Below are 24,945 nucleotides of genomic sequence, written 5' to 3'. Positions count from 1 at the left end.
TTCATGTTCTTATCCATATATGGAGCCACGAGGGATGAATTTTGTAGAACTGTGAAGTTTGCTTTGCGGATTTCACTCTCTGGGATGTGCATATTAGATTTCTTCCCTAGTATGCCCTTTCCCTTCAATCTCCCCTCGTGGCGTGACCTGGGGACCCCTATTGGATTAAGATCATCAATAAAGTCAACACAAATTCAATGACCTCCTCTGTTCCATAGCCCTTGGCGATACATCCTTCTGGTCGAGAACGATTGCGAACATACTTCTTAAGAACTGACATGTATCTCTCGAAAGGGAACATGTTGTGTAGGAATACAGGTCCCAGAATATTTATCTCTTTGACAATATGAACCAAGAGATGTGTCATAATATTAAAGAACGAAGGTGGAAACACCATCTCAAAGCTGACAAGGCTTTGCACAACGTCATTCTGTAGTTGTATGAGATTCTCCGGATCGATTGCCTTCTGTGAAATTTCGTTGAGGAATGCACATAACTTCACGATTGCCAATCTAACATTCTCCGGTAGAATACCCCTCAACACAACTGGAAGCAATTGTGTCATCAGGACGTGACAGTCATGAGATTTTAAATTTATGAACTTTTTTCCTTCATGTTTAATCTTCCTTGTATATTTGACGAGTACCCGGACGGTACCTTTATATTGTTCAAGCAATCAAACATGCTTTGCTTCTCGTCTTTACTGAGAGTGTAGCTAGCAGGACGTAAGTAGTGTTGTCCCTTCTCTCGCTTCTTAGGTTAAAAATCTTCTCGTTGTTTTATTTCTTTCAGGTCGCGTCTTGCTTCGAGTGTATCTTTTCCCTGACCATAAGTACCAAGGAAACCTAGTACATTCACGCAAAGATTCTTTGTCAGGTGCATGACGTCAATTGCGTTGCGGACCTCCAAGGCTTCCCAATAAGGTAGCTCCCACAATATAGACTTCTTCTTCCACATCGGTGCATGGCCGTTTTCATCATTCGGAACTGGTTGGCTGCCGCGACCCTTTCCGAACACTACATGAACATTCTTTATCATCGAGAAAACACGCTTTCCGTCATGGAACATAGGCATAGCACGAGTTTCCGGTTCCCCTTTGAAATGTTTCCCTTTTCTTCTCAAGGGGTGTTTGAGGGGCAGAAATCGACGATGGCCTATATAGACGACCTTCCGAGAATTTTTCAGGTAAAAGCTGTCGGTTTCATCTAAGCATTGGGTGCAGGCCTGATATCCCTTGTTCGACTGCCCGGACAGGTTGCTAAGTGCAGACCAATCGTTGATGGTTACGAAAAGCAAAGCTCGGAGGTCGAAATTCTGTTGTTTGTACTCGTCCCACACACGTACACCTTCTGCCTTCCACAACAATAAAAGCTCATCAACCAACGGTCTTAGGTTCACATCAATATCGTTGCCAGGTTGTTTAGGGCCTTGGATAAGCGCCGGCATCAATATATACTTCCTCTTCATGCATAGCCAAGAAGGAAGGTTAAACATACAAAGGGTCACAGGCCATGTACTGTGACTGCTCCCCCACTCACCGAATGGATTCATTCCATCTGTACTTAAACCAAACCTTATGTTCCTTGGGTCGCTGTCAAAATCTGCGAATTGTCTATCCACGTTTCTCCACTAGGACCCATCTGCAGGGTGTCTCATCAGCTGATCTTGCTTACGCTCTTCTTTGTGCCACCACATCAACTTAGCGTTTGTTTTGTTTCTGAACAAGCGCTTCAAGCATGGTATTATCGGGAAATACCACATCACCTTAGCCGGTACTTTTTTCCTTGCGGGCTCACCGTCGACATCACCAGGATCATTTTGCCTGATCTTATACCGCTTTGCGTCACAGACAGGACATGCATCTAGTTCCTCGTATTCACCGCGATAGAGGATACAATCGTTAGGACATGCGTGAATCTTCTGTACGTCCAACCCAAGAGGGCAAACAACCTTTTTGGCTTCGTAAGTTGTCGGGGGTAGTTCGTTCCCCTCTGGAAGCATCTTCTTTACAAGTCCTAGTAGCTCCTCAAATCCCTTATCGAAAACACCATTGGCTGCCTTCCACTGCAGCATTTTCAGTGTGGTGCCCAATTTTTTAACCCCTGCTTGCAATCTGGATACAACATTTTCCTGTGATCCTCCAACATCTTCTCAAACTTCTTTGACTCCTTCAAAGTTTCAGCGTCTCTGTGTGCATCGACTAAAACCTGACCTAGTTCGTCAGGTGGTTGTTGTTCTTCTGCAGCATTTGCTTCTGCCTCATGCATTGGTTCATCTTCAAAGGCACCCGCTTCATACAAGTGAGCCCAGTCTGGGATATTATCATCATCATTATCTCCTTCATTGTTTTCCATCGGAACTACAGGTTCACCGTGCTTGGTCCAAAGAGTATAGTTATCCATGAAACCCTTTTCAAAAAGGTGGACATGTAAAGTATGTCTTTTTGAGAACTCCTTTTGATTTCTGCAAATGCGGTCTGGACAGAACATGAAACCTTTCGATGACTTGTGGGCCTCAGCAGCATCGAGGAAAGTTTTAAGACCGTTAATCCATGCCATTGTGCAATGATGGCCGTACATCCATTGTCGATCCATCTACAAATCATATATTCTCGTTGGATAAGCAATTTCATTCAGTGGAAAAGAACTTCACAATTTTGTAATAACAAACATTTTTATTACATCCAACACAATTTATTCAACAACACATACATAGATTGCATTCGAAAACTAACACAAACATCCCAAAAACAAACATGCAACTTAAAAATTCACACAACAACACATAGGTTTTCAACCGTCCTTGCGTGGGAACGCAGAATGCTCTGATGGATTTCTAGCTGGCCCAGAAGAAGATGGCGGAGCTAGAACCTCCGGATTTTGTGGTGAGGAACCGTAACGCCGCAACAAATCCTCAAGATCAAATGGAGGTTCCTCGCCCCTTGCCACACATTCTCTATATTCTTTTTCCAAATAACGGAGCGCTGCCCTATGAAAAGCGCTAGGTTTCTTGCACCGACGACCTACTGGAGTTGTGCCCTTCTCTCCAGAAGGACAACGATCACCCCCACCGGCGCCACTCCCTCCAGCTGCTGAAGCCATATTTTACTAGAAAACACTATTATTTTTCACAACATTATAAATTCTTACAATTACAATAAAATTTGAATAAATTAATTAAATATATCACATTAATTTGCAAATTGATTGAAAAAACTCTTACAATTACAATGCACATATTAATTACTATTACAATTACAATGTCACACTTTCTAGTAAGTGTCTATAATCTCACAATTACAATACATCAATAAAATAATAATTACAATTACAATAAAATAATAATTTGCTCTCACAATTACAATTAAAGTGTACCTTTGTTACCACCAAGTCTGAAATGTAATCAAATTAGAGTTGCTATTGAGGCATTAGTCATCATTGTGTGCCGTGCTATATCACAGCTCAGTCTAAGCCCTTATTCTTCTTCGGTCATGACCTCACTGTCAAACCCGGGGGCAGCGGGACTGCTTATAGGCATAGAATGTTCTAGAGTAAGAGATAGCTCATGGATGTACCTTACCTCTCTTGTAAAACTACCCGAATAGGCGTAGAACTAGCTGCAGTACAAAGGAAACTACCTGATTGTGTGGTAGTAAGACTCCAACTGTACTCGGCTAGGTCTTTCCATGTAACCCTGTCCCCCCAGATATATAAGGGCGGGTAGGGACCCCCTCAAATAACATCAACACCTAAGGCAATACAAACCACCACACAGGACGTAGGATATTACGCAACTCGCGGCCCGAACCGGTCTAAATCTTTGTGTTCCTTGTACCATCGAGTTCTAGAGCAGTCGATCCCTACCTACAAACCTTACTGCTAAGGGTATCCCTGAGCAGGCTTGGCGGTAAACACCGACAGCTGGCGCGCCAGGTAGGGGAATCGGCGAGTTCGATGGCCACTTTTGCTTTTAGCACCATGACGCCTCCCAGAGGCGCCACCTTCATCTTCGGCTTGTGGGTCTGCGTCGCCAATGGTTCGAGCGGTTTCGACAGCCACCTAACCAACTCTCCCACACCGAAGATCTCTACGTCGGAAGATTCCAACAAGATCGCTGTTGACGGTCATTAACGACCAATTTTGACCGTCAACTCCTGTAACACCCTAAATTAAATTCCAGCTTTTAATAATAGATTTAATTGGTTTTATTTAATTTTGTAAGGATTTAATTTGCTTAGCCTTGCATTTCTAATTTGTTTCTGCTTCATAAAGTAATTAAAATTTATTTTAGGTTCAACATGTTTGTGCATTCATGCTGGAGCATTGTTTTGTTCGTTTGAGTGCTAGGGTGAATTCAAATTCAAATTTGAATTCGAATAGTTTGAGTGTGGTTTGAACTAGAAAAAGAAAGAGAAAGAAGGAGGAAAGCCAACCCAAGCTGCCGGCCCAAACCAGCAGCTCAAACCCAGCCCAAAACCTCAAACCAGTACGGCCCAATTTCCTTTTCTCCGGCCCAAACCAGGAGCCAGCAATCCCACCCCTTTCACTCTTTCTCCTTCCCTTTCCCAACCGGGCCCAGTGGCCAACCCGGCCTGACTCCCTCTCCCGCTCGCCTGGCCCACTCCCGTTCCTTCCCTCCGCTCCACCCGCGACCCAGTAGCGTAGTGGCCCATCCCGCGCCTCCGCTCCCACGCCGCGTTCAGCCCCGCGTCAACGCCCCGACCAGCAGGCCCACCTGCCAGCGCTTTCCCCTGCTCACCGCGCGCGCTTGCGTCCACTGACAGCCCGGGCCCTGCAGTCAGACCCGTCTCCCTCCCTCGCGCAACCGAAGCCGAAATCTCCGGTAACGATCACGCCGGCCTTCCCACCCCGGGCACGCACGCCAAGGCACTCCGCCGCCCTACAAATAGCAACCTGTGCCCCCCTCCATCTCCTATCCACTTCAGCGCCGCCGAACCACAATCCTAGTGCCTCCGCATTGCCTCGCCCAACGCTGCTCCTCTGCGCCACCGTGAGCACGCCATCCCACCTCACCACGGACGCCAACAACCCCCGCAGGACCTTCGCCTGAGCACCTGGGACATCTCCGAGCTTACTGCCCCGGCCAGGATCAAGTCACACGTATATACAACAGAATGAACAATATATCACAGCACATATCACGTAAAAGATATAATAAAGCGAATACAAATGTTATTTATTACATAAATGACAAAAATGTCTGATACAGCGGAAGCGAAGTACAAATACGATAAAAACTCGCCGAAGCTGAGCCGGGCGCCACAGGGACGTCGACTGGGAGACGAACACCTAGAAGTCCTTGTAGTCTTGGAAGCGCTGAGCGAACTCCCTTGCATCGGCAGGAACTGAGCAGCAGTAGAGTATCCCAAGAGGAAAAAGAGAAGAGTAGGCAAGAGTGAGTACACAACTTGTACTCAACAAGTATAACACAAACTATGAGGCTCTAAGGTTGGCTGACTGACTGCATTAGCTTTTAAGTCTTGGCAAAATTTTATTAAAGCTAATTACTACAAGTTGATGAATTACCATGAACCCAGTTACATAGTAATTAATCGAAATTAATCATGATACTACTGAGAACCAAACCGAAACCACCAAGGTAACCCCGAGAGGCACCCCCCTTGTCGGAAGGAGATAACCCCACTAATCAAAAGGAGGATCTGGGCCGCTCATGACCGTGAGCACGGCTAGTATACCAGTTTTACACTCTGCAGAGGTTGCACATCTTTACCCACAAGTTGTGAGCTACACTAGTTGTTCATCACACTTCCTTAGGTGAGATGACTAGCAAGCACACTACGAGGCCTTTACAAAGAATCTCGTTGGTAAGGAGTAACCGCGAGGGTGGATCGGCGATTATGGAGCAGGTCTAGTGGGCGTCAAGACACGAAGCACAGACGAGGCCACTCTGCACGAGGGCCATAGAACCTTACCGCCCCTGCCCCGCAGGTAAGTTACTCCAAACCAAAAAGACCTAATTATTACACCAAGACCGTCCCATTCCAGTCTTGTGGTAGCGCTGTTGTCCCAGGTTGTCGCTCTATGAACCGGTCCTTATGGAGAGTGGCCAACCAAGCACTAAGCACCGTGCTGGCCCCCTAAACCAAGTTTCTAACAAAACATATTTTAACGAGACGTGAGCCACCCAAGCACGAAGCACAGAGGGCCACTCCCAGAATTAAGTTGCATAAACCATTAATCAAATTAATTAAAAAGGACCAAGTGTGTTATAGCGCGGCACCTAGCACAACTAACCAAAATGCAACCCAAGGTAATTATATAAAGGATATAAAGTGGCTAGGAAAGTCCTTATAGGCATACAGTATTAAAATGCAGTATGAAATTGTAATTAAAGGTGATAGGTGGTGTTCATGTTATACTTGCCTTCCTCGTACTGCTCCTGCTACTGCTCAAACTGGTCAGAAGACGGCTGCTCCGGGTACTGGTGCTGGGGCTCCTCAGATGGATCAGCGTCTACTCACGAACACATGGCCAAAAGCAAGACACACAATAAGCATACAAGCAAACACTAACCAAAAGCTAAGAAATAGTACATCAATACATAGAAACAGCACACTAAACTATGCTAGAACTATTCTACGCGTTACAACGATCGCGTGGACATAAAGAACGCCTAAAACGGAGCTAAAACGCAAAATCTAGGCCAAAAACAAGTTCTAAGGGCTTATCTGCAAGAAAAACTAGGTTCCAGGGGATTTCTGGGCAAAACCGAGGACTAAAATGTAATTAAAGGATAGATCCCGGGGCTAACGTGCAAAACCGAGGCTCTGGACTGCGCGTTCTATTTCTATAAAGATCAGGGGTCTAACTGAATAAAACAGGGCCTGGTTGGAAATAGTTTTGAATGGGCGCGGACTGCGGGTTGAATCCTAAGAAACTGGGGGGCTCTTTGACAAAACCACCAGCCCGAACTAGTATCTAGGGTTCTGGGCCGTTGGATCTTGATCAAAAGGCTCAGATTCGTTGGGAGTCAGATCTAATCGCGTGCGTCCGAAACCAATCGGACGGCCCTGGGGCTTTGGGCGCGCGGGCGGCGGCGGGACGCACGGAGCGCAACGGCGCGCGAGGGAGCTCACCGGAGTTCGCCAAATCTGGCACTCCGGGGGTCAGTTTGAGCCAGGGATGGGCTGTGGAGGATGCTCGTAGCACGTGTAGTCCACCTGGGGTGCTGGTTAAGTTTGCGGAGGTTCGGAGCACTGAGTTCGGCGGCCATGGCGGCTCTGGGCGGCGAGGCCTCGCCGGCGTGCGGCGTTCTAAGGGCTCTAGGGGCTACGGCCTGTACATTCTAGCGCAAAAAGAACCGGGGATGGTTGCGGGTGTTCACCGGGCTCGAAAACGAAGGTGCTAGCCGGGCAAAGTCAGTGGCGGCGTTGTCCGGCGGCGTGGCGTGGACTGGTGCTCGCGGAACGGGCCGGCGGGGTGATCCTCCGGGCTACAGATCTTTACTGATCGACGAGTGACGTCATTGTGAAATGGTACGAGGGGTCAGAGAGGTCCAGCGGCCAATGGTGGCGAGATAATTCGACGTCGGAGGTGCTCACCGGCGGCGGGTCGGTGTGGAATTCCCGTGCGAGGCGTGGGGTAGAGGGTCGGGAAGGCGGCCGGTGTCGATCCTGGCCCCAAGGCGGAGCTCCTGCGGCGGCTCTCGGTGGCGGGGGGGCGCGGTGGAGCTGCGGGACCACGGCGGCGCAGGGGGCGTTGCGTGGCGGAGCAAGGCGGGCGGCGCTAGGGTTTGATGCAGAGGGGTTGGTGGCGAGATAGGGTCTAGGGGCTGCGGCGCGGGTGGTTAAAAGGCAGGGCAAGGCGGGGATTGCGGCGGGGCGCAGCGGGATAAGGATCCCGATGACCTCGCCGGTGATATTGGGCGTCCGTTGCGCGGAGGGGGAAGAGAAGGGGGAAGGGGGCTCTGACGTGTGGGGCCGGCGCGTCAGAGGCGGGGTGCACGCGACGAGCGGAGGAGCTGGCAGGTGGGCCTGCGGTTCGGGGCGTTGACGCGAGCTGAGCGCGGCGTGGGCGCGGGGCATGGGATGGGCCGCTGGGGTCGAGTGCGAGTGGAGAGGGGCGAGCGGGCGTGCGCTGCTGGTGGGCCGCAGGAGAGGGAGCAGGTTGGGCTGGTTTGGTATGTTGGGCTAGGAGAGGAGGAGTGGGCCGCCGGGTTGGGCTGCTCACGGGTTTGGGCTGGGTTGGCTATTGGGCTGTTTCCTTCCTCTTTTCTATTTCCTATTTCAACTAAACTAAACCTATTTGAATCCAAATTTGAATTTGAATTCAAAACACACTCAAACTAATAAAATTATGCACCAGCATGAATGCACAAACAAGTTGAACCTAAGATAAATTTTAATTTCTTGAGGAACAAAAATTAGATTAAATGCCATTCTAAACACGTTAAACCTTAGAAATTTAAATAAAGCCAATTAAATTTATTAAAAAGTGCTGAAATTTAAACTAGGGTGTTATAGACATAAACCGAGCAATCATATACGTGGTGAGGTGAATACCTTCCGACAAGGGGGGTGCCTCTCGGGGTTACCTTGATGGTTTCGGTTTGGTTCTCAGTAGTATCATGATTAATTTTGATTAATTACTATGTAACTGGGTTCATGGTAATTCATCAACTTGTAGTAATTAGCTTTAATAAAATTTTGCCAAGACTTAAAAGCTAATGCAGTCAGTCATCCAACCTTAAAGCCTCATAGTTTGTGTTATACTTGTTGAATACAAGTTGTGTACTTACTCTTGCCTACTCTACACTTTTTCCTCTTGGGATACTCTACTGCTGCTCAGTTCCTGCCAACGCGAGGGAGTTCGCTCAGCGCTTCCAGGACTATGAGGACTTCTAGGCGTTCGTCTCCTAGTCGACGTCCCTGTGGCACCCGGCTCAGCTTCGGAGAGTTTTTATCGTATTTGTACTTCGCTTCCGCTGTATCAGACATTTTTGTCATTTATGTAATAAATAACATTCGTATTCGCTTTATTATATCTTTTACGTGATATGTGCTATGATATATTGTTCATTCTGTTGTATATACGTGTGACTTGATCCTGGTACGTATATGATTGCTCGGTTTATGTTCTTTTATAAACCGTCCACGCCATCGCCGGAATCGAGTTGGACTTCAACTCTGGTGAGTTTTGGGCCGCCGTCGCAATATCTCGCCGCCTTTGGCCGCTGGACCTCTCTGAACCCTTGTACTGCTTCGCAGCGACCTCACTTGTCGATCAGTAAGGATCCGTAGCCCGGAGGGGCACCCCATCGCCCGGACCGCGAGCCCAGTTCCTGCGCCGCCGCCGGAACACAACGCCGACGACCCTGCGCCACACCACCCTTCTATCCAGAGCACGGTGAGCACCGCCCCGCCCTCCTGCACCTTTGGCGCTAGCTGTTGGAGTCTCTAACGGGCCCTAGGTGCCAGAATGCATGCACACCGGCGAGCAGCGCCGCGCAGGGCCGCCCTTGCCCTCCCCACTCCGGACCTCCCCGGACCCTGATAATCCCATAGGTGAATCACGCGTTCAACCTGGGACAACAGCGCTACCACAAGACTGGAATGGGACGGTCTTGGCGTAATAATTAGGTCTTTTTGGTTTGGAGTAACTTACCTGCGGGGCAAGGGTGGTAAGCTTCTATGTCCCTCGTAATGAGTGGCTTCGTCTGTGGTATTCTTGACGCCCACTAGACCTGCTACATAGTCGCCGATCCAACCCTCGCGGTTATTCCTTACCAACGAGATTCTTTGTAAAGGCCTCGTAGTGAGTTTGCTAGTCATCTCACCTAAGGAAGTGTGATGAACAACTAGCGCAGCTCACGACTTGTGGGTAAAGATGTGCAACCTCTGCAGACTGTAAAACTAGTATACTAGTCGTGCTCATGGTCATGAGCGGCCCAGATCCTCCTTTTGATTAGTGGGGTTATCTTCCTTTGACGAGGCAGGTTTCCCCGGGTGGCTTGGTTTGGTTTGGTTCTCAGTAGTAACATGATTAATTTTGATTAATTATTATGTAACTGGGTTTATGGTAATTCATCAACTTGTAGTAAATAACTTTAATAAAATTTTGCCAAGACTTAAAAGCTAATGCAGTCAGTCAGCCTACCTATAGCCTCATAGTTTGTGTTATACTTGTTGAGTACAAGTTGTGTACTCACTCTTGCCTACTCTACTCTTTTTCCTCTTGGGGACACTCTACTGCTGCTCAGTTCCTGCCGACGCGAGGGAGTTCGCTCAGCGCTACCAGGACTACGAGGACTTCTAGGCGTTCGTCTCCCAGTCGACGTCCCTGTGGCGCCCTGCTCAGCTTCGGAGAGTTTTTATCGTATTTGTACTTCACTTCCGCTGTATCAGACATTTTTGTCATTTATGTAATAAATAACATTCGTATTCGCTTTATTATATCTTTTTACATGATATATGCTGTGATATACTGTTCATTCTGTTGTATATACGTGTGACCTGATCCTGGCACGTATATGATTGCTCGGTTTATGTCCTTTTATAAACCGGGTGTTACATAGTGGTATCAAAGCCGTATCGACTGTAGGACGAAAGCCTAGAATAGAACTGGTTGAGTTTTAGGACTTCTTCTCTCTCAGCCTTGTCTGCTGAAACTATTTTACTATTATACCCCTTGAATTCCAATACTTTTACTCGTCTTGCCTTGATTTCTCTTTCTATAGAATAGTTTTCGCAGATTCTGGCCTGAAATCAGTCATCTGACCACCATGAGTTTGAGCTAGGTGACCCTTTTATAGTAATACGATAGCACATTTTGTGATGCGTTGTGTTAGTCAAGTCGTGTGTTAAACTCTGCTAAGTTGTGAAAATTGTCTGCTTGTTATTATGCTACATGTTCGATTTGGATTTTTGAATGATTGCATAGCTTAGTAGTTTAAAGTTGTTTAATAAAAATTAGTCTTAAGCTAAAGTTAATTAATTAATAAAATGAGTTAGATCGTTGGGGGTAAAACAATCCACTCTATCCTCTCTACCTTATCATGCCTTGAGTTTCCCCGGTCTTGGTTGTTGAGAAGAAGGATAATACGAAGAGGATATGATATCCCGTGATTCACTGGCAAGGACGTCACCGACGAGGACGTCGGTTTCTGTAAGGGGGTAGGGATGTGACACCCCGGCCTATAGGTAGTACATGGGAATTGGAGAATCTCTCATACGGAGCAGAAGAGTTATGCTATAGTTCCTTTTTCCCGGATTTATGTAACACCTATCTGGAGTTATCAGCAGTAATGCCTGTGCAGTGTTGTCTAAATAGGATAGAACCATAAATAATGGAATTTTTCTCTCTTCCTTGACCTTATCAATCTGTGTTTCCTCTTTGCCCCAGCTCAGATGTCGGCAGAACAAAAAGACCTTGGAGACAGTGCAATGGGTGATGGTGAGAAAACTTGCCCGTGTTGCCAATTCTATGGCGTTCCTTGTCGTCAAGTTCATACGACTGAAGATGAAGCCACAACTAGGAGGAACCAGAGGTTGTTCTCCAGTACAAAGAGGAAGAGGTCTCATCAAGAGCAGCTAGCAGTGGATTCCCTTTTCCTCGACAGTCCATCGGTCGATGAGCTACAGACCATCCAGAAGAGAAAGGATCCTGAGTGCTCTAGAGATACACAGGTCGAGAATCAAGCTCTCTATGATCATGTTGATGGGTTGACCATCACTATGAAGGTGATTTGGCCACATGGCCGCAAGGAGCCCAAAAGGCAAGCAACAGAAGTAATGCAAGATGTGATGTTAAGTTCACAGGGAGGTGAACCAAGTAGCGTCATTCACCTCCACCGCAAGTGCTACAAATGCAGACAAAAAGGTCATTATGCCAAAAGTTGTCCACAGAAGCGCCTGTCACTGGTAGCACCAGTCCAGGACCCTTCACCAATCCCACGTACCAGTGGTGACGAGACCGACCTTATTTCCAAGAACTGCACCAAGCAAGATGCTCAGAATGATCAGGCTTAGCAGCAGGTGATACCAGTGTGCAGTGATCGTACAAAGAATGGGCAATCCAAGAAGGGACCAAAAGAGTACCTCCAGGGTAGAGTTCACCATGTGTCAGCAGAAACCATTCGGGATAATAGTCCAGTCATTCTTGGTATGCTTCTGGTCAACTCTTTCCCAGCCTCAGTGTTGATAGACCCTCGTGCTACACATTCATTCATCAGCACGCAGTTTGCTGCTAAGCATGGGGTATTGAAGCTTCCCATGAGGAAGAGAATGGTCGTCAAATCATCAGGAAAAGAACAGATCTCCAGTTACATATGTCCTCGAGTCAGCATAAGGATATGCGAGGCAACCTTCCCTGAGAACCTTATTGTAATGGAGTGAACAGGAATCAACATCATTCTTAGTCAAGACTGGTCAGCTCGAAACAAACTTGTTATGCAGCCTACCAAAAGAGTGGTAAAGGTCCTAACCTCGTCAGGAGAGCAAATTGAGCATGAGGTTCAACATACTTCCAACTCAAGACATGTGGGTATGAGAATCCAACTCAGTTGTGCGTAGAACTTAATCCCATCATTGTTTCTCTTTGCTAGCCAGCCCAGAATCTCGGGACGAGATTCCTGTAAGGGGGTAGGATTTGTAACACCCTAAATTAAATTCCAGCTTTTAATAATAAATTTAATTGGTTTTATTTAATTTTCTAAGGATTTAATTTGCTTAGCCTTGCATTTCTAATTTGTTTCTGCTTCATAAAGTAATTAAAATTTATTTTAGGTTCAACATGTTTGTGCATTCATGCTGGAGCATTGTTTTGTTCGTTTGAGTGCTAGGGTGAATTCAAATTCAAATTTGAATTCGAATAGTTTGAGTGTGGTTTGAACAAGAAAAAGAAAGAGAAAGGAGGAAAGCCAACCCAAGCTGCCGGCCCAAACCAGCAGCTCAAACCCAGCCCAAAACCTCAAACCAATCCGGCCTAGTTTCCTTGTCTCCGGCCCACACCAGGAGCCAGCAATCCCACCCCTTTCACTCTTTCTCCTTCCCTTTCCCAACCGGAACCAGTGGCCAACCCGGCCCGACTCCCTTTCCCGCTCGCCTGGCCCACTCCCGTTCCCTCCCTCCGCTCCACCCGCGACCCAGCAGCGCAGCGGCCCATCCCGCGCCCCCGCTCCCACGCCGCGCTCAGCCCCGCGTCAACGCCCCGACCCGCAAGCCCACCTTCCAGCGCTTTCCCCCGCTCGCCGCGCGCGCTTGCGTCCACTGACAGCCCGGGCCCAGCAGTCAGACCTGTCTCCCTCCCTCGCGCAACCGAAGCCAAAATCTCCGTCAACGATCACGCCGGCCTTCCCACCCCGGGCGCGCACGCCAAGGCACTCCACCGCCCTACAAATAGGATCCTGTGCCCCCCTCCTTCTCCTATCCGCTTCAGCGCCGCCGAACCACAACCCTAGCGCCTCCGCGTTGCCTCGCCCAATGCCGCTCCTCTGCGCCACCGTGAGCGTGCCGCCCCACCTCACCACGGACGCCAACAACCCCCGCAGGACCTTCGCCTGAGCACCTGGGATATCTCCGAGCTTACTACCCCGGCCCCGGACCACGCCATCGCCGGAATCGAGTTGGACTTCAACTCCGGTGAGTTTTGGGCTGCCATCGCAATATCTCGCCACCGTTGGCCGCTGGACCTCTCTGAACCATTGTACTGCTTCGCAGCGACCTCACTCGTCGATCAGTAAGGATCCGTAGCCCGGAGGGCCACCCCATCGCCCGGACCGCGAGCCCAGTTCCTGCGGCGCGGTCGAAACACGACGCCGATGACCCTGCGCCACGCCACCCTTCTATCCAGAGCACGGTGAGCACCGCCCCGCCCTCCTGCACCTTTGGCGCTAGCTGTTGGAGTCTCTAACGGGCCCTAGCTGCCAGAACGCACGCACACCGGCGAGCAGCGCCGCGCAGGGCCGCCCTTGCCCTCCCCACTCTAGACCTCCCCGGACCTCGATAACCCCGTAGGTGAATCACGCATTCAACGCTGACCCCCATGGCAAAACCCCGGCCCAAACGGAGCTCTGTAGCCCCAGAAACCCCTTCTCCGCCGCCGCCCCGCGCCCTGTTGGATCTGAACCGCCCGATCTAAATCCTATGCCCCAGATTAGATCGTAGGCTGAATAGATCCTACCCGCCAGATCCAAATCATACGGCCGAGATCCAAGTGTAACGGTTCGGCCTGGCTCTTTTTCTAAAGAGACCCTCGGTTTTTCCCTATTCAACCCGCAATCCCAGTCTGTTCAAAAATATTTCCAGTTGAGCCCAGAATTTATCGGTTAAGCCCCTGACCTTTTTAGAAATAGTACCCGTAGTCCAGACTTGCCGTTTTTGTGAGTTAGTCCCCAGATCTAACTTTTTATTATGTTTTAGTCCCTGGTTTTTTCAGAAAAACCCCAGAAACTTAGTTTTTCTTGCAGAAAAGTCCCTAGATCTTGTTTTAAGCCTAGATTTTGCGTTTTAACTCCGTTTTAGGCGTTCTTTATATCCACGCGATCGTTGTAATGCGTAGAATAGTTCTAGCATAGTTTTGTTTGCTGTTTTCATGTATTGTTGTACTGTTTCTTAGTTTTTGTTATTGTTTGCATGTATGTGTATGTGCTGGACTTGTTTTGGCGTTGCGATCGTGAGTAGACGTTGATCCTTCGGAGGAGTACCAGTACCCGGAGCAGACACCATCTTCAGAGTAGTTTGAGCAGCAGGAGAACTTTGAGGAAGGCAAGTATAACTTGAACAACCTATCACTTTTAAATACACTTTCATACTGCATTTTAATACTGAATGCCTATAAGGATTTCCTAGCCACATTTATCCTTTATATAATTACCTTGGGTTGCATTTTGTTTAGTTATGCTAGGTGCCGCGCTATAACACACTTGGTCCTTTTTAATTAATTTGATTAATGGTTTATGCAACTTAATCCTGAGAGTGGCCCGTTTGAGGGGCCCACGTCTCGTTAAAAATGGTTTTATTAGAAACATGGGTTAGGGGGCCAGCACGGTGCTTACTACTGGGTTGGCCACTCTCCATAAGGACCGGTTCATAGAGTGACAACCTGGGACAACAGCGCTACCACAAGACTGGAATGGGACGGTCTTGGCGTAATAATTAGGTCTTTTTGGTTTGGAGTAACTTACCTGCGGGGAAAGGGTGGTAAGCTTCTATGTGCCTCGTACTGAGTGGCCTCGTTTGTGGTATTCTTGACGCCCACTAGACCTGCTACATAGTCGCCGATCCAACCCTCGCGGTTATTCCTTACCAACGAGATTCTTTGTAAAGGCCTCGTAGTGAGTTTGCTAGTCATCTCACCTAAGGAAGTGTGATGAACAACTAGCGTAGCTCACGACTTGTGGGTAAAGATGTGCAACCTCTACAGAGTGTAAAACTGGTATACTAGCCGTGCTCACGGTCATGAGCGGCCCAGATCCTCCTTTTGATTAGTGGGGTTATCTTCCTTTGACGAGGCAGGTTTCCCCGGGTGGCTTGGTTTGGTTTGGTTCTCAGTAGTAACATGATTAATTTTGATTAATTATTATGTAACTGGGTTTATGGTAATTCATCAACTTGTAGTAAATAGCTTTAATAAAATTTTGCCAAGACTTAAAAGCTAATGCAGTCAGTCAGCCAACCTAGAGCCTCATAGTTTGTGTTATACTTGTTGAGTACAAGTTGTGCACTCACTCTTGCCTACTCTACTCTTTTTCCTCTTGGGGACACTCTACTGCTGCTTAGTTCCTGCCGACGCGAGGGAGTTCGCTCAGCGCTACCAGGACTACGAGGACTTCTAGGCGTTCGTCTCCCAGTCGACGTCCCTATGGCACCCTGCTCAGCTTCGGAGAGTTTTCATCGTATTTGTACTTCGCTTCCGCTGTATCAGACATTTTTGTCATTTATGTAATAAATAACATTCGTATTCGCTTTATTATATCTTTTTACGTGATATGTGCTGTGATATATTATTCATTCTGTTGTATATACGTGTGACCTGATCCTGGCACATATATGATTGCTCGGTTTATGTCTTTTTATAAACCGGGTGTTACAACTCCTGCACAAAAGGGAACCACAAAGTGGAATAAATGCTAGCATAGGGTTTATTTATTAACAAATTCCACATATGGTGCTTGAGAATGTGTGCAGGTGGTTTTGAACTAATTTTGCAGGTTTCAAGCACACTTTGGCCCGACATAAATCGCAGAAATTATCAGAGCACCGATTCAGGCTCAAATGGACCAAGTGTAGCCCAAATACCCAGTTCAGACCACTCAAGACAGGCCAAGCCCAACTGGGTTAAGACAAGGAGGTCCAGGACAGCCTGCTGGACGAAGCTGGGGGCGGTTGGCCCACCTGGCAGGTCGACCGACCGGTCGGTCGACCAGGCCCATGGGCCCCACCGCCTCAGCTTCGACACGTGGCGCCTCCCTCCTGGTTGCTTAAGTCGGTTCTAGGTGCTTCTGTCCGTGGCTCCCTCCTATAAATATAAGGGGAGGGGATAGAGGAATGGACACGCACACACACACACACACATCACACCCTCTCAACTCACCTTTCTCCCTTGGAGCTTGAGGCCTTCATCCTAGATGCTTAGGTAGACTAGGAGGTGTAGAAGAAGAGGAGGAGAGTGAGGAGGAGTCAGGGGAAGTGCCGGGTCTGTCGGCACTCTTCTCCGCTTGTACCTCGACGGATGCTTATTCGGTTGTAAGTGTTCGAGACTTTCTTTGTTTGTTTATTTGGAATTAGAGCTTAGATCGCAAGTTATCATCTCTGCCTTATATTAGTTGATGTGTATGCTAGCGAGTAGCATTTGATCTTAGCTTAAGACTCCGGATAGAAAAGGATAGTCTTGGCCAGGGTTAAGGTTAGTAGGGAAAGGCGTAGACGTGGTGTCTAGGTTGGACTATACCACTCAGTTGTCTGATAGTCCCACAGTTTGTAGAGGTAGCCGGCAGGTGGTGACAGTCCTGTTCGAGCCTTCTAGTAATCCTCCATGTTCGGATATCAGATAGAGCACATATTGGAACTACCGGTTTGCATAAGTCGGTCGATACCTTTAGCTCGAAGTATAACGGCGACGTGATCTCTTCTTCTAGGCATAGATTCTAGATATAGAAAGTCCTCTCTTCTGTCTTCTCCACACCGGCGCGTGTGTCCTTGGATGAGACTGAACCTGTAGATAGCGTACTCACGTTCCTCAGTGGATACGATACCCTGGAATACTCTTGGGTGAAAGCTACAATGGTATCCGTGCACTTGCAGATTTTATGTGACGTTGCAAAATACCAACAATCGCCAGATCCTGTAATCATGGCGCCACATTGCTTCCCGACCTCGCCCAGGAGATCGAGGCGAAACTCGAAGACAAGTCGGGTTCTACTCGGACTCAGATCGATCTCAGACCGAATTCTACTTGGATTAAGACTCTTATTACGCAACCCATTTTTGGTTTGCGCAATTCATCGTCTGTTTACAAACAGATGATCAGATCCTCCTATGAAAATAGCTTGGATCGCTTACTTCACATCGAAAACCAATTAGCCACCGCTAGCCGGGAGGCACCCGTTTTTGACATTTACCCAGATCCAGCCGAGTCACCTCAAGACAGCCTGGATTTCATCACCAATGTGCTGGCTAAGATGCAACTCAAATCTTGCCGAGGCCATACCCTCACAGAACTACTCGACAAGGTGCGAGATGTCGCCAGCATTGATGATATCCCGTTTCAACACGACACTCCCCTCAAAACCGAGAGGGAAACTGGCTCTGGTGGAACTGTCCTAGCTGATTACAAATTAGACCTAGAAAGTTTCTCTCATGAGCGTTTGGTTCCGGTAATCATCCAGCCCGGGGGTGCTCCAAGCCACCATGATCCAAACGAAGCCTTTGATCAGATCTCAGCTGACAATCTGACCCAAGACGCTCCAACTGATGAAGACGAAGCCACTCGCACAGCCCGCAGGGCAAGGAATCAACGAAAAGAAGCACGCAGGGTTCATGCAGCTGAACGTGCTCGAATTCCACCACGCAACCTCAATAACGAGTTCAACAACGTCGCAGATCCGGTTTTCCGAACACCAATTGCTGCAATGACAGAAGCAACCCTACGACTCATGACGATGCCCAGAATCTAGAGATAGACCGAGTCATAAATCTCACCAAGAACGCTATTGAACAACTCGAGAGACAAAACCCGCTGTCTTCACTCCATGGCACACGATCAAGGGCTACTGCAACAGTCATACCTCAGGTAAGCCGTACCCCCGGAGGCCATTAGCGTCAACAACAGCAGGAGCAGCAAAACCAAAGAAATCAAGAGGATCAGGAAGCTGCGAACAGTCATCGCCCCAGGGGTGGCCAACCGCAAGCAAACCAAGCTCCTGGGCCTCAGCCAAACCGCAACAACAACCGTGGGCATAACAGGGAACAGGTAGCCGACTCCATCATGGATGCACGGGATATCATCAACGCAAGACGCAGAGCACAGCTTGCTGACAACTCCGATCGCTTCCCCGCCCTCAGCAGAGTCTTCGACAATATCGAGTACCCAAAGGATTTCAAGCCGACAAACATCCAGAAGTACGATGGTAAGCAAGACCCTGCTCAATGGTTACGTTTATATCCGACCGCTGTTAGTGTTGCAGGGGGAGACACCAACACCAAGGTCCTCTACTTCCCGATGGCTCTGGAGCCCGCACCCCTCACCTAGCTAGAAAGCTTGGCGCGCGAGTCCATACACTCGTGGGATGACCTTAAGAAGGCCTTCATCGACAACTTCCAAGGGTCGCTACACCGAGTAGCTACTCGACACACCCTATCCATGTGCAAACAGGAGCAAGGCCAGTCGATCAGATCCTACGTCAAGCGCTTCTTCGACACAAGAGCCAGCATCCCCAACGTCGCCGATGACAACGTCATCGACTAGGCATCACCGTCCAATCCCTGTACCGCGACTTCGGGAATAATTGCCCCAAAATAGTGGTAGATTTACGGGATATGATGCAGCGCTGGGCTGAAGAAGAGGAGCAAGAACGTAGTCGCTTCTCCCGCCGCAACAACGACAACAATGGGAAGCGCTACAACGACCGTGGAGGCCCTAGCAACCAGCGGGATCATGCGCGCAAGAGCAACCCTGATGATACAGTCGGCACTATGGATCACACTCTGCGTGGTAAGAAGGGCGACAAGCCGCAGGATCAGTTCGACAAGATTCTCCACAACAAGAGATGCCCAATCCACCCCAAGAGCAACCACTCGATGTGGGAGTGCACAATCCTGCGCAAATCCTTCCAATCGACACCTGCAGATGCTCCTAAGAAAAAACAAGATAAAGATGACGAAGACGACAAGAAAGACCATGATGGTTTCCAACAGCAACAAAACGTCGTCAACGTCATATTTGGAGGAGACCCTAGCTTCTCCAAAAGAGCTCAGAAGCTCCTACTCAGAGAGATCCTCTCAGTCGAGCCAACAATTCAGAGGCCACTCAAATATAGCGAGGTCCCCATTACCTTCTCCAGGCAGGATCAGTGGACCAGCTTCTCTGAACCTAGAAACTTCCCGCTAGTACTCGATCCAGTCGTTCAGGGCTCCAAGCTTACTCGAGTACTCATCGACGGCAGAAGTGGGCTCAACCTGATCTTTGCAAGCACATTGGTAAAGATGGGCCTCAACTAAATGAGTCTGCTTACTCCAAGCAAGGCTCCATTCTATGGCATCGTCCCCGGGAATTCCTCTACACCAATTGGCTCGGTTGCTCTCCCAGTCACATTTGGTACAGAACAGAACTTTCGGACAGAATATATCAAATTCGAAGTAGCCGACCTCGAATCTTCCTACCACGCTATCTTGGGAAGACCTGCACTAGCCAAGTTCATGGCAGTACCGCACTATGTTTACCTGCTCCTCAAGATGCCAGGCAACACAGGAGTCCTTTCACTATGTGAAGACCTCCTCAAGTCTTTCGAGTGCGACAAGGAAGTAATAGATCATGCCTCCACTACCCGGGTTCCTAGCTCTGTCAGTGAAATACTTGCTGCTGCCAATGAACTCTCACTCAAGGAGCCAATGCCTTCCAAGAAGCCAAGCCATTCATCAGTTAAATCAACCGGTGATATGGGCAACAAGACTATCCAGTTGCAAGAGGGAGACGACTCCAAAACAGCCATCATCGGAGCAGGACTGGGTGACAAATAGGAACTCGAACTCGTCAACTTCCTTAGGGCCAACCGAGACGTATTCGCGTGGAAACCAGCGGATATGCCAGGGGTGCCCAAGGAGTTGATCGAGCATGCCTTGAAAGTCGACTCTAAGGCCATACCAAAGAAGCAACGGTTACGGCGTTTCTCACCGGACAAGCAAGAAGCCATCAAGAAAGAACTGGCAAAACTACTCGCAACTGGGTTCATCAAGGAAGTTTACCATCCCGAATAGTTGGCTAACCCTGTGCTCGTCCAGAAGAAGAACAACAACGAGTGGAGGATGTGTGTCGACTACACTGATCTATACAAGCACTGCCCGAAGGATCCTTTCGGGCCACCACGTATTGATCAAGTAATCGACTCGACAGCAGGATGTGTCCTGTTATCCTTCCTCGACAGCTACTCAGCGTATCATCAGATCGCCCTAAAAGAAGAAGGCCAAATCAAGATGGCCTTCATCACCCCTTACGGGGCATACGCCTACAAGACAATGTCCTTCGGGTTGAAGAACGCTGGCGCAACCTACCAGCGTGCGATACAGCTGTGCTTCTCCGATAAGCTACATCGCAATGTTGAAGCTTATGTTGATGACGTCGTTGTCAAAACCAAGACCCAGGAGCAATTCATTACTGACCTGGAAGATGTTAGATAAACCGATAAGCCTTTCCTATTTTTAGCTTTGCATGTTTATTTGGTGCATGCGCGCATGAACTCCGAGCTGTGGACGTCGTGCGCGCGTAGATAGGTCGTGGCCGAGAATAGCTCGCCACGAACTCTGGCTCTCCGCCATTGGCGTCATAGTGGGCGTAGGGATGGATGCGCATCACACGCCATGTGAAAGGTGGCCGAGTGGCCTTTGTATTCTTCTATTAATACTCAATCAATTGCATCAGAAAAGCTGCCGGTTATTAGCAGCACCAAATCTTGTGTCCAAGTGTTCTCGCGTGCGTTCTAGTCACTGCTAGTGTCCTCGCCGCCGGCGTACATCGCCGTCCGGTGACTAACAATTGGCATCAGAGCCACGTTCGAGGGACAGCGCCGCCGACATGTCGCCGAAGCCCCACGGGCGCTCGGCGGCACCGAAGGAGAAGGGAAGCGGTTCAGGCACAAAGACGCCGCCTCACGACAGATCGCCGCATCACTCTCCATCGCGCCGTCCTTCTCCAAGCCGTTCCCCGCCACGCCGAACACGCGGTCCACGCCATTCACACACCCGGGATGCAGGCCATCCCCGGGAAGTCGTCATCGAGCGCGTCGTCAGGGAGTCGGGGAGCTCCGGCAAGTGGCCCCAACTCACGAAGACGAACTACCATGAGTGGTCCCTTCGGATGAAGCTGAAGCTGGAGGCTCGTGACCTCTGGGAAGCCGTGGAGTACGATGACGTCGACTTCAACGACGACCGGAACGCGCTCGACGCCATCTGCAGCGCGGTCCCGGAGGAGATGGTGCCGATTCTCCTATCCAAGGCGAGCGCCAAGGAAGCCTGGGAGGCTGTCCGCGTACTCCACATGGGCGACGACCGCGTGCGGAAAGCAACGGCGCAGAACCTCCGCACCGAGTACGAGTCCATCGCCCTCCATGACGGTGAGCCCATCGAGGACTTCGCCTTGCGCATGACCGGCATCGTGCAGCGCCTGGCGACGTTGGGCGACCCGGAGCCTGACGAGAAGGTGGTGGCCAAGTATCTGCGCGTCGTCCGCCCACGGTATAAGCAACTTGTGATCTCCATCGAAACTCTGCTTGACATCTCTCAGCTCTCCATCGAGGAGGTCACCGGCCGCCTTAAAGCCGCTGATGACGTCGAGCTCGCTCCGGCGCACACCGCGAGCGCCAAACTGCTCCTCACGGAGGAGGAATGGGTCGAGAGGTACAAGAAGAAGGAGCAAGGCGGCTCCAGCTCTGGCGGCCGAGGTCGCGGCCGAGGCCGTGGCCGCGGACGCCGCGGCGGCGGCAGCGGCGAATCACGGTCGGGCGGAAGCCGTCCGCCTCCTACAGAACCTTGCCCACGCTGCGGCAAAAAGGGCCATTGGGCCCGAGACTGCCATCTCAAGAAGGAGGAGCCGTCCCAGCAGGCCCATGTGACCCAGCAGGAGGAGGAGACGCTCATGGTCGCTATCGCCACGGCCCAGTCCGAGGACTCACCTGAGCCGGCCATGACGACCTCCCCCAAATCGCCGCCGCATCCATCCTCTCCGAGCGACGAAATTCACCTCACCGAGAAGAAGGTGCTCGCCTCCTTCGACTCCACCGCCGACAGGGATCCGAGCCGATGGATCCTGGACACGGGTGCGTCCAGCCACATGACGGGCGCCCGCTCTGCCTTCGCCAGCCTCGACACCGGCGTCACCGGGTCCGTGCGGTTCGGCGACGGTTCCACCGCCCGCATCGAAGGCAGCGGCACCGTGCTCCTCTCTTGCAAGAATGGGGAGCACCGCTCGCTGTCCGACGTCTACTACCTGCCCCGACTGACGGCGAACATCATCTCCGTCGGGCAGCTGGACGAGAGCTCCTACGAGGTGCTGGTGAAGGGCGGCGTCATGACCATCCGTGACGAGGAGATGCGCCTGCTCGCCAAGATCCCTCGCAGCCCAGGCCGTCTGTACGTGCTCGACGTCACCATCGCACGGCCGGTGTGCCTGGCAGCGCGAGCCGACGAGGATGCGTGGACTTGGCACGCCCGATTCGGGCATGTCAACTTCACCGCGCTCCGCAAGATGGCGCGCGACAAGCTCGTCCGAGGTCTGCCTCAGCTCAACCAAGTGGAGCAGCTCTGCGACGCTTGCCTGGCTGGGAAGCAACGGCGTGCACCGTTCCTGCAGAAGGCGCTCGGGCGCTCCACCGAGGTGCTCCAACTTCTCCACGGTGACCTCTGTGGACCGATCTCGCCGCCAACACCAAGTGGTAATCGCTACATACTGCTCCTAGTCGATGATTACTCTCGGTACATGTGGTGCGCCCTGTTGCCGTCCAAGGATGAGGCAGCAGCTGCCATCAAGCGGATCCAGGCAGCCACTGAGAGGAAGACAGGCAAGAAGGTGCTCGCGCTCCGCACCGATCGGGGCGGCGAGTTCACGGCGGCAAACTTCACCGACTACTGCACTCAGCTCGGGCTGCGTCGCGAGCTCACAGCACCGTACACACCGCAACAAAACGGTGTCGTGGAGCGTCGCAACCAGTCCGTCGTGGGGACGGCGCGGTGCATGCTGAAGGCCAAGGGGCTCCCCGCTGTGTTCTGGGGCGAGGCGGTCTCGACGGCCGTCTACCTCCTGAACCGATCTTCGTCGAAGAGCATCGGGGGCAAGACTCCCTATGAGCTCTGGACGGGGAGTGCGCCGGGCGTCCACCATCTCCGCACGTTCGGCAGCATCGCCCACGTCAAGGTAACTGCGCCTAATCCGAAGAAACTGGATGATCGAAGCAGGCGGATGATCTTCGTCGGATACGAGGCCGGGTCCAAGGCATACCGCGTCTACGACCCGTCCACTCGCCGAGTTCACATCAGTCGCGATGTCGTCTTTGACGAGAGCGCCCAGTGGGCGTGGCCTGCTGATCATGACGGAGGCGACGCCGACTTCACCATCGATGAACCCGCGGTGGACGCACCCTCTGTGGTCACCACCGAGGTGACCCACACTCCCTCGGCGGGCACTGCTGCGGGCTCTGCATCTCCTTCCGCGTCTGTGGCATCTCCGTCGCCAGCAACGTTCCAGCGCACACCGACCCCGACACCAAGCTCGGCGCCACACCCGGAGATCGAGTTCGTGTCGCCACCCGGAGCGGATACCAGCGAGCTGCTGGACGGCGACCACGACGACGATGCGCCACTTCGGTTTCACCGCATCGACAACATCCTTGGCGAGACCGAGTCGCCCGAGCTCGCTGTACGCGATCTGGAGGAGCGGCTGCTGCTGGCGAGCGATGCCGAGCCGACGTCCTTCGACGAAGCGGCGAAGCACGAGTGCTGGCGCAACGCGATGCTGGATGAGATGACGTCCATCGAGGCGAACGGCACCTGGGAGCTCGTCGACGCTCCCCCACGCACGAAGCCGATTGGCCTGAAGTGGGTCTTCAAGACCAAGAAGGATGCCACGGGCGTGATCACCAAGCACAAGGCCCACCTCGTCGCAAAGGGCTACGTGCAACAGCAGGGCGTCGACTTCGACGAAGTCTTCGCACCGGTGGCCCGACTTGAGTCCGTGAGGTTGCTGCTCGCCCATGCCGCCTCCGAAGGCTGGGCAGTGCACCACATGGACGTAAAGTCCGCGTTCCTGAACGGCAAACTCCAAGAACAAGTCTACGTCGAGCAGCCGCCAGGGTTCGTCCTGCGCGGCCACGAGAACAAGATTCTGCACCTGGTGAAGGCGCTGTATGGTCTGCGACAAGCACCTCGCGCCTGGTACGCCGAGCTCGACTCCTCCCTGATCGAGCTGGGCTTCTAGCGGAGCACCTCCGAGCACGCCGTGTACCTGCGCGGAGTGGGTGATCACCGGCTCGTTGTCGGAGTCTACGTAGATGACCTGGTGATCACCGGAGCCAACGGCGACAACATCACCACGTTCAAGGAGGAGATGAAGGCAAAGTTCCAGATGAGTGACCTCGGCCTCCTTCACTACTATCTGGGGTTGGAGGTTACCCAGAGTGAGGCCGGGATCACCATCTGCCAAGGCGAGTATGCAACGAAGATCTTGGAAACAGCCGGGCTCACTGGCTGCAATGCAAGCCACA

This window comes from Panicum virgatum, chromosome 2N (assembly GCF_016808335.1).
Source record: "Panicum virgatum strain AP13 chromosome 2N, P.virgatum_v5, whole genome shotgun sequence".
In the NCBI taxonomy this organism is placed as follows: domain Eukaryota; kingdom Viridiplantae; phylum Streptophyta; class Magnoliopsida; order Poales; family Poaceae; genus Panicum; species Panicum virgatum.
Note: the sequence above shows the minus strand (reverse complement) of the source record.